The sequence below is a fragment of the Vicia villosa genome, linkage group LG6 (genome assembly GCF_029867415.1).
Source record: "Vicia villosa cultivar HV-30 ecotype Madison, WI linkage group LG6, Vvil1.0, whole genome shotgun sequence".
Lineage (NCBI taxonomy): Eukaryota > Viridiplantae > Streptophyta > Magnoliopsida > Fabales > Fabaceae > Vicia > Vicia villosa.
Window position 1 is genome coordinate 115529048 of NC_081185.1, and position 9264 is coordinate 115538311.

Genomic DNA, 9264 nt, shown 5'->3' on the forward strand with positions numbered 1-9264 from the left:
TATAGACAATTTTAGACAAATTCAAAATGGCAATGAGAAATACAATAATTAAGTAATAATTTTTATCAACAAAATATATATTTGATTTCACTGCAGGTAGAGCTCATATAATTAGATATGTAATCAATAATTGTAAGAGAAAAAACAAGAGCAGATAAAACTCTGAAACCGGAATGATATTTTATAAATAAAAGACATGACACAGGTTGGAAAGTAGATGTTTGTAAAAATAAAATAAAAGCTTTCAAACAGCTAGATGCATATATAAGAAACACGACGGAGAGCAGCTTCTCTGGCTGCATCTCGAACTTTACGCTTCTCAGATCTTTTCTTCTGAATGACTTTCAAGGTAGCACCAACAATGAACCTAGAGTATGACTTCTTGGTGGCGTATAGTGCCTCTTCTTCACAGCCTCTTGGGCAATGTCTTACACACCACATTCGTAAAATTGAAGCATGAAATAAGTTGTAGTACTATTGGACAAGATGATCTAAGGTAATAACTTGGTGCATGGTAAAATCATGTGAAACTCAACACAAGTAAACTAAAAATTCTTCACTTTGTAACTATTTAAGTAGATTGAAATATTATGTTTAGAAGCTTAAGTTTTTATATTGTCTAATTAAAAACGTATCAGTGTAAGTCTTAAGCAATCACCTTCTTGTGTTGCTTTCTGAACATGGCAGTCCATGTGAGCTTCAAAGGCTTCAAACGGTTGTGGAAATACCTCTTACATTTCGAGTTCACAAATAGAAATTCCTGCAAAATCAACAAAGAGCTTATATATTAGTAAAACTAAGATTAAACAAATCTTATCAAACACAACACATATATTTTAATAAATAAATGAGTAAACCCATAACTCAATACATATCAAAATCATATGACCTGTGAATCACTACGAATAAATATGATGCCTCTTCCGGGGTAGATCTTTACACCACTGAATCGGCAGAGTTCAGTTCTGATATAGCAAAATCATTACTAATTACTACATTGGGGAGGGAACTACTAATTCAATTTAATTACACAAACACTAAATGGTCCAGTTACTTAGGGAGGCATTAAATTAAAAACACAACTATAATTTAAGTATGTTTTTGGTTCTTATAAAATTATAAAAATTTGTTTTTGGTCCTTATTAAAAAAATGACATTTTTTAATTCCCACAAAATTATTATGCACGTAGTTTTAATCTCTACTATAAAATCGATGTGTATTTGTGAATAATTATTTTACAGACATGTTTAGAACGTTAGGAAAAGTTCCTCAAAAAAAAAAGAAACTTAAAATACTAAAAATACTAAAAATATTTTTAAAAATTATATCATTTGGTAAATAAATATTTTAAAGCATTCTAAACACGTATGAAAAAAAATATTCAAAAATTTAAAAGTTTAAGGGTAATTAAACAGTTTTCAAAACTTTAAAGTAGCAGTGATTAAAACTGCATGCATAAAAAATTTATAGGGACTAAAATATGCCATTTTTTTTAATAGGGACTAAAAATGAAATTTAAGATATTTATAGGGACCAAAAACATACTTAACTTTTCAATTTAAATACACAAACACTGATTGAGGTTGAAATCGTTAGAAGGAAATCTTGTACACTGTCGGAGATGTTTTATAAACGGTAAGAAATACGACTTTCTCTTATTCTGTCAAACTTGGAAACAATAATAATGTTCTGGTAACCGACGACGCAAGGAGCTACAACCATCCACAATTTTCTCTCGCCGTAGTAAGTTTCATCCCCATTCGTTTAAATTTATAATCCCCCATCCTGAAGCCATGTAATAGTGTAGGTTTTACTTTCTTGCATTTTATTTCTTGCGTTTTATATTTTTATAAACTTGTACATATTTAACTTCTAGTTTAATTAGGCTTGTATGCCAAGATAACAAACAAACGCTAGAATAACCATAACAACCAAGATAAAATAACTGAAAATAACACACTTTGTAAACACCACCTTTAGGTAACTTTTCTTTGTTGCCTTACGATTAAGTTGGTCACGTCCCTCGAAAATAGGGATACTTAAGCACAAAGATCCTCAGTAAAATCAACATAGTCCCTACGATACAAAAGATCATAGTCCCTCGATGATCCTCGTGTTGCCTATGAAATATGAACTTGTCCCGGTGACCCTACGATAAAGTGATAATAGTCCCTTCAAAAGTACTAAAGTGTCTTTAATGTTGTCTTCAATGACCATACGATGACCCTAACATCCAATGAAAGGACTTCCTATCAACTAATAGTATGGATTGTCTCTTTCCCTTAAAACGAAAGAAGAATAATATGAAAGACAAACAGGTTAGGTAAATACTCATAATTTACGTGCTCAAATAATTTTCTCCATCATATTTCCAAACGATCAAAACAAAACACTGATGGATAGAAAACACTTAGAAAGGGGGGGGGGGGGGGTTGAATAAGTGTACTTTAAAAACTCTTAAGATAAAAATAATTGCACAATGATTTTTATCCTGGTTTGTTGTTAATGAAACTACTCCAGTCCACCCCCTTAGAGTGATTTACCTCACCTGAGGATTTAATCTACTAATCACACAAGATTACAATGGTTTTCCACTTAGATACCCTCTAAGTCTTCTAGAGTATTCTGATCACAACCTGATCACTCTAGGATCACAATGCTTAGATACCCTCTAAGACTTTCTAGAGAATCCGATCACAACTTGATCTCCTCTAGTTCTTTACAAATTAATGTAAACAAATTCTTACAAGAGTTATACAATGATTCTTAAAAAGCTATACTCACAACTGTGATATTTCTCTTAATGTTTAAGCTTAATCTCACTAAGATATTACAACAGTAATGAAGTGAGGTTGAAGATGAAGTTTGAGAGCTTTTGAATTTGACAGCGTTTCTGTATGTTTGCGCAAAGTTGTTATATTCAGCTTCTCATCAGAACTTCTATTTATAGGCGTTTGAGAAGATGACCGTTGGGAGAATTTAATGCGTTGTGTGATCCGTACAGCTTTGCATTTAATGTTACACTCTTTTGTCAACTACCTCGAGCCTTGCTTTTCCTGCTTTAACTGACGTTGCCTTTAATAGCTTCTAACGTTCCTTTTGTCAGTCAGCGTAGCCTTCCATCTTGTACTTGCTTCTGATCTGATCTTTGTAGATACAACATTTGAATATATCAGAGTCATAACAGCTTGGGGAAAAGCATCTTCTTGTCTTCTGACCTTGAAGTGCTTCTAGCGTGATACCATGAGAACTTCAGTGCTTCTGCTTCTGATCTCAAGTTCTTCTGATGCTTCAATAGACCATGTTCTGATTCTGCTTGACCATCTTCTGATGTCTTGCGAGAGGATGTTCTAATGTTGCATACTTGAACCTTCTGAGTCAGTGCTTCTTGCGCTGATTTTGTGCATACTCTTTGTATATTTCTTGAAATGGAAATTGCATAGGGTTAAAGTACCACATTGTCTCAAGCAAAATTCATATACATTGTTATCATCAAAACTAAGAATATTGACCAAAACAAATCTTGTTCTAACAATATCCCCCTTTTTGATGATGTTAAAAACATATATAAATGATATGAACTTGAAATCAGAATATCAGACGGCTAAAGGCAATTACACAGTTATAGCATAAGCATATAAACATAGTGTGTGAATATGTCTCCCCCTGAGATTAACAATCTCCCACTGAGATGAATAATCTCCCCCTGAAATAAATACTGGAAGAAATTTATAAATAAAGGACTTCCCTGAGTATTTTCCATTTCAGTTGAGACGATCACATATGCTTAGAACTTCAGAACATTCAAAGCTTCCGCTTCTTGCTTCCATAAGACAACTTCAGAGCTTTGAATTTATTCTTGAATCATTGCATGCTAGATTGTATCGGAACATTGTTGAATGTACCAGAGCATCATCAGAGCATCTCTACATCCTGAAATGTTTCCGAACAAACTAAACGACAAAAGTCAGAGCATGAATGAATCAGAACACAAGATATGTATCAGAGCATATAGTATGTATTAGAACACATAAAAATGCATCAGAACATATAAGGGATAAGAATGTGTTAGAGCATATTCTGCCACGAGAATATCAGAACATTCTTCCTTCTTGCTTATGATCTTGAAGCTTCACAGCGTTAAGCTTGCTTCAGATCCGATGTGCATGTTTCTATATAGAACTGCTTTTCCCCATGTCTTTGCTTCTCATGTTGAGCTTTTTCAGAATGTCTTCAATCCTGCAAAAATCTCAAAGACATAGAACTTGCAAATTCTGTTAGAAATGTGGAGACTTACTCCCAGTAACTGATAATATAAATCAGATCATTTATCACATTTTCTCCCCCTTTTTGTCATAACATTAAAAAGCATAAAAGATTCAGATGAAAAACAAACAAAATGAGAGAAGAAGATAGTATTCATTGATTCCATCAGAAATTACAGAAGAATATGCAGAGAAAACAGATGCAAGAACAAAGAGACAACTAAAACTCAAAAGACCACAACTAGCCTAGTTTAGAAACAATCTTGGCCAGCATGTCGTGAATCCCAGCAGTACTTTCATTCTGTTTCTTCATGAAGTCTCTGAACTCTGCATGTGCTTCATCATGCTTATCCAGGCGAGAAGCAAGGACATCTTGACTCTGTTGAAGAGCCTTGATAGCGTTCACCAGAACGAAGGGTTCAGTAGAAGAAGATGCACGGCTATCATTCAGAGGGATAACATTACCAGCAGCAACATCCAAATTGAGAATATCATCTTGATTTTCCTGAACATGACTTTTCTCAGAAGGATGATTCTCAACATCTTCCATCTCAACATCAGAATCTGATTCAGAAGCAACCTCAGCATATTCTGGATCAGGAATCACAAAATCTTCATTCTCTAAAGCTTGAAGAATCTCAGCCAGATTCTTTGGAGGAATGGGAGCACCAACTTCTGAAGGGTAGACAACTTCAGGAATAACCATATCTGGTGCTTCCTCAGAAGGATTTACCCTTAGCCAGTTGAATAGCCATTGAAAATCTCCAGTCGGAACCGGATACTGAGGCTTCCATACAACCATAGTCAGACATGGTTCATCTTCCAACTCATCCACAAACTTCTTCTCCTCAAGAGCTTTCTAGTTTCTGCTGGGATTATAGTACTTGCCATCATCAAGATCCAAGCAGTAACCAGAAAATCCAGATGCTTCAGCAACACATCTCCTCTGGATGTTCAGTGCATCATTATGAAAATCCTTTCTAAAGAGATTCCATAAACCTCGAGTAGCAGCATGATCCAACTTGGAGTCATGAGAAGTTCTCAGAATTTCCATCCTATTTCTTAACTTTAAATTGAACAAAGCAAAGGCAATAGGGATGGTGGGTTCAGGAGGGTTAAAGGTGAAGCAATAGTCAGGGTAAAGAAGAGAATAAGGATTGGATTCTCTGAAAGGTAAAGAATGGATTAAAGAATGTGAAGATTCTGTGGTGAGGGTAGATGAAGAGAGAATATCAGAAGGTGTTGGGGGACAAACATTTAGTGGTTGGGAATTAAGGATAATAGGAGAAAGAGGTGGTTGGATACTGTTTGGGATGGTGAGGGGATTTTGAGATTCAGAAGGAGGAGGATTTTTCTAAGAGGAACTAGCAGCTCTTAAAGCACAGAAAGAATGCCTGATGCGCATCTGTTGGAATTCTTTGGAATTTACTTTGTAAGGATCATAAAAGATCTTCTGCTTCTTAGCTTGCTCAGCTTCTTCTTCTAAAGCTTTTCTCTTAAATCTTGCTTCTTTCTTCTTCTGTTCCTTCTGCTGCAATTCAGCCAGAGAAGGAAGAACCCTTCCTCGAATCCATGCAGGATCAACAGAAGATTGAGCTTTGACAGAAGATTTTAAATAGCGCTTAACAACCTTGTTAAGCTCTTCTTTGAACAAGGAAGCAAAGCCTTCAACAGGAACCCTTCTGGTCAGAATATCTGGAAATATTCTTGGAACATAAGTTACCTTCTCAATCAGACGCAACCTTTGTAGGTCAAAAGCATTCAGAGCATGTCCTTGAATGACACCAAAGAACCTTGGCGTTCCAACAGTTCTCAAAGGTTCCAACATGTCACTTTCTATCAGAATGTCTGAAATCATTCTGGCGAAAGGAATAGCATTCTTCTTGAAGTCTGGAAACTTCTTGCGTTCTTCCTCTCGTGATTCTTCAATATTTGTTTTCAACTGTTGAAAAAGAATGCTTGATATATTAACTTTAGTCCCTTTTCCAATGCAGAAGAGAGCATACTTCTGATCCTGATTGATGTATGTTGAGGTGAAGGATCGCTTTCTATGATAGAGAGATCCTAGAATAATCTCAGCCCAAACTTTGTAGAACGGTTTTAAACGACCAGTTTGATGAGATGCAACACCAGAAGCAGTGGATATTTCTTTATCAACTGTTTCCCAGTTAACTCTACCAGGAAGAGCACATGTGCTTCCATCTTCATCCTCTAAGTTGTACAGCTTTCTAATAAGTTTCTCAGTTATCACAACCTCATGCCCTAATATGAAAGAGATGATAGCTGTTGGAGTAATCGTTGCATGAACCCATAAATCCTTTACTAAATCATGATATATTGGTCCAACCAGTCTACCAAGGTAATTTGACCAACCCTGTTCCACCGTTTCAGCATTAGTATTGAAACCATGTATCCTTAGATTTTCAAAATCTACTGATGATTCACAAAGAACTTCCAGTTCTGTTGACAGAATAGAGCATGTCTTCAAGGGAGTGTAACCGTATTTGAGACGAACAAGATGAGCAGATGACATTTCTTTTCTTGAAGAACTTGATGAAGAAAGCATGAAGATTCACTGAGATTCGGTTACGAACTAGGGTTTATGCAGACAATGAATAAAAGAGAAAGAGAGAGATGAATGAAGAGAGAGAATGTAAAAAGATGAAATGAATGTGGAGATGAGTATATAAAGGGATGTATTTGAAATGAAATGCAATACGTATTTGAATGAATATGATTACAGAAAACATGGAATCAAATGCATTTAATGAGAGATGACGTTAGGAGAGATAATGTGAAATTTGAAATGATTTGCACAGTTACCTAGGGCGGCGTCTCCTTAACTGTACGCATGCTTGTCCAAAAAGAGTGAACACATGTTCATCTTCTAGAACAACTAGTGAGAGCTGTTTTACTTTAAAAGAGATTCTGAATCAACTTAGATAATGAAGCGTTAGTAATAACAGAATCAGTACTTCTAAATGATCACAATTAGAACTTCTTATAAGAAGATAGCCAAATACATTTCAGAACTTATCCATACGTCGGAACTTCTCATCTTCTCATTCTGGGCATAAATCCATACTGATATTCTTCAGAATGAACTTAAACCTATCTTCAGCAAGGGGTTTTGTAAAGATATCAGCCCATTGATGGTCTGTATCTGTCGACCTCGGTTTTTTACCGTACCTCTCGTGGAGAGATAAGTGAACTGACTCTTTTTTCTTTCTGCTTTTGTGTTTTTGAAAATCAGAGAGTCGCCACCGACTTTTATTTTATCCAATTAAGGAAAGGTTTATAAAAGAAACAGAAAAAGACCTTTAAGAAATTCTGGGTAAGGGGTAGGTTATACAAAGGGAAGGTGTTAGCACCCTTTGTATCCATGGTTATACATGGGCTCTTCAATTTGCTTAGCTCACTTATTTTCAATCACTTTTCTATTGCCTTGAAATGCTCGTATGTGGTTTCAAATACCTTTGTGAATTGACTTTGTAATGATCCTTGTGCGGATGTATACAAAGTGTTTTATCTTTTGAAAGATGTTTTTGAAAAAAAGAACGCTAACTTCGTAATGATCCTCGTTTGGATATATACAAAGTATTGTCTTTTTGAAAGTTTTATTTTGAAAAACAATGATATATGAGAGACTTGTTTGTTTTGATTTGAGCAAGCAAATTAGGAGGTCTACCCTAAGTTATAAGGTCTTTTCCTATTTCCTTTAGAAAATTCTCCTTTTATCGGATATAAACAAAAGTTCGATTTTGCATATGAATTTGATTTTGATTTTGAAAAGAGTAAGAGAGGGATTACCCTAAGAGGTGCAAGTGTGATTGTGTTTTGATTCAGATATTTTATCTTTGAAGTTAGTGATCTAACGATTCAATTTTAATCTTTGGCATACACGCAGTTTTATATGTGCTGGAATTTAAAATGCGGAAATGTAAAATGCGGAAAGTAAATCTACGCTATTACATCGATTGTGCGGGAAATGTAAACTACGCTATTTACATGAATTTGACAACATATACATTTGTCTAGGAATTTAAATTACAAGAAAATAAAAGAAATATTTTTGGATTTTTTGATGATTGATTTTAATTAGAATTAATGCATGATTAATTTAATTAAAATGAGAAAAAGATGGAAAAATATTTAAACCTAAAAATTAAGCTTAAAATATGTTCAAAATGCTTCTCAATTAATTTTAAAACAAAACTAATTTTTGGAATTTTTGAAATAGATTTTGAAATTATTAAGTTAATTAACATATAATTATGTAAATAATTACACAAAAAATTAAAACTTAAAGAGAAAATTATTCTAAATATGTACAAAATTAGCCTATAATATATAAACTATATTTAATATAAAGAACAATTTTTTAATGATTTTTTGATTGGTTGAAATAATTAAAAAGCAAATATATAAATATATACTAATTAATTATGCAAAATATTTTTATTACTAAGAAAAATAAAATATTTTTATATCAGAAAATAAAATATTATTTTATCAACTTAAAAATATTTTTTGTGTATTTTTTGGATTTTTAAAACTATTTAAATTAATTTTGCAAAGAAATTAAAATAAAAATAGAAAATATAAAAAGATTTGATCATGTGTGGTTGATTATGATGGATTATGGTGTGGCTGCGTATTTTGATGCGTTGGATGGAATGGAAAATTGATCTGATGGTGGGAAGCCTGAAGGCGCATGACACATAAGACACTTGCAACACACTGGATTAGAAAAATTTGAATTTAAAAACGCGCGCGCGCAAGCCAATGGGGTGAGGACACGTCTTCGTCTTCAACCTCCAGACACCACTTTTAACAGCGCTTTTATGCAAAAACCGCTGTAATTGATGAACCCTAAATCTGCAAAAATAGCGAATAGGGGTAAACCACAACATAAATTTTTCGCGATATGCTCTTTTGACTGGGTTTTCTCCCCTGAATTCGAATACGGCCTTAGATTCTTCTAATTTTGCTTGTAAC

The 9264-nt window shown here is 34.0% G+C and overlaps 1 pseudogene; it reads right to left on the reverse strand.

Moving 5' to 3' along the window:
- Positions 1-252: 252 nt before the first annotated feature.
- On the reverse strand, positions 253-7500 carry LOC131614448 (large ribosomal subunit protein eL24-like; annotated as a pseudogene).
- Between the last annotated feature and the right edge of the window lie 1764 nt (positions 7501-9264).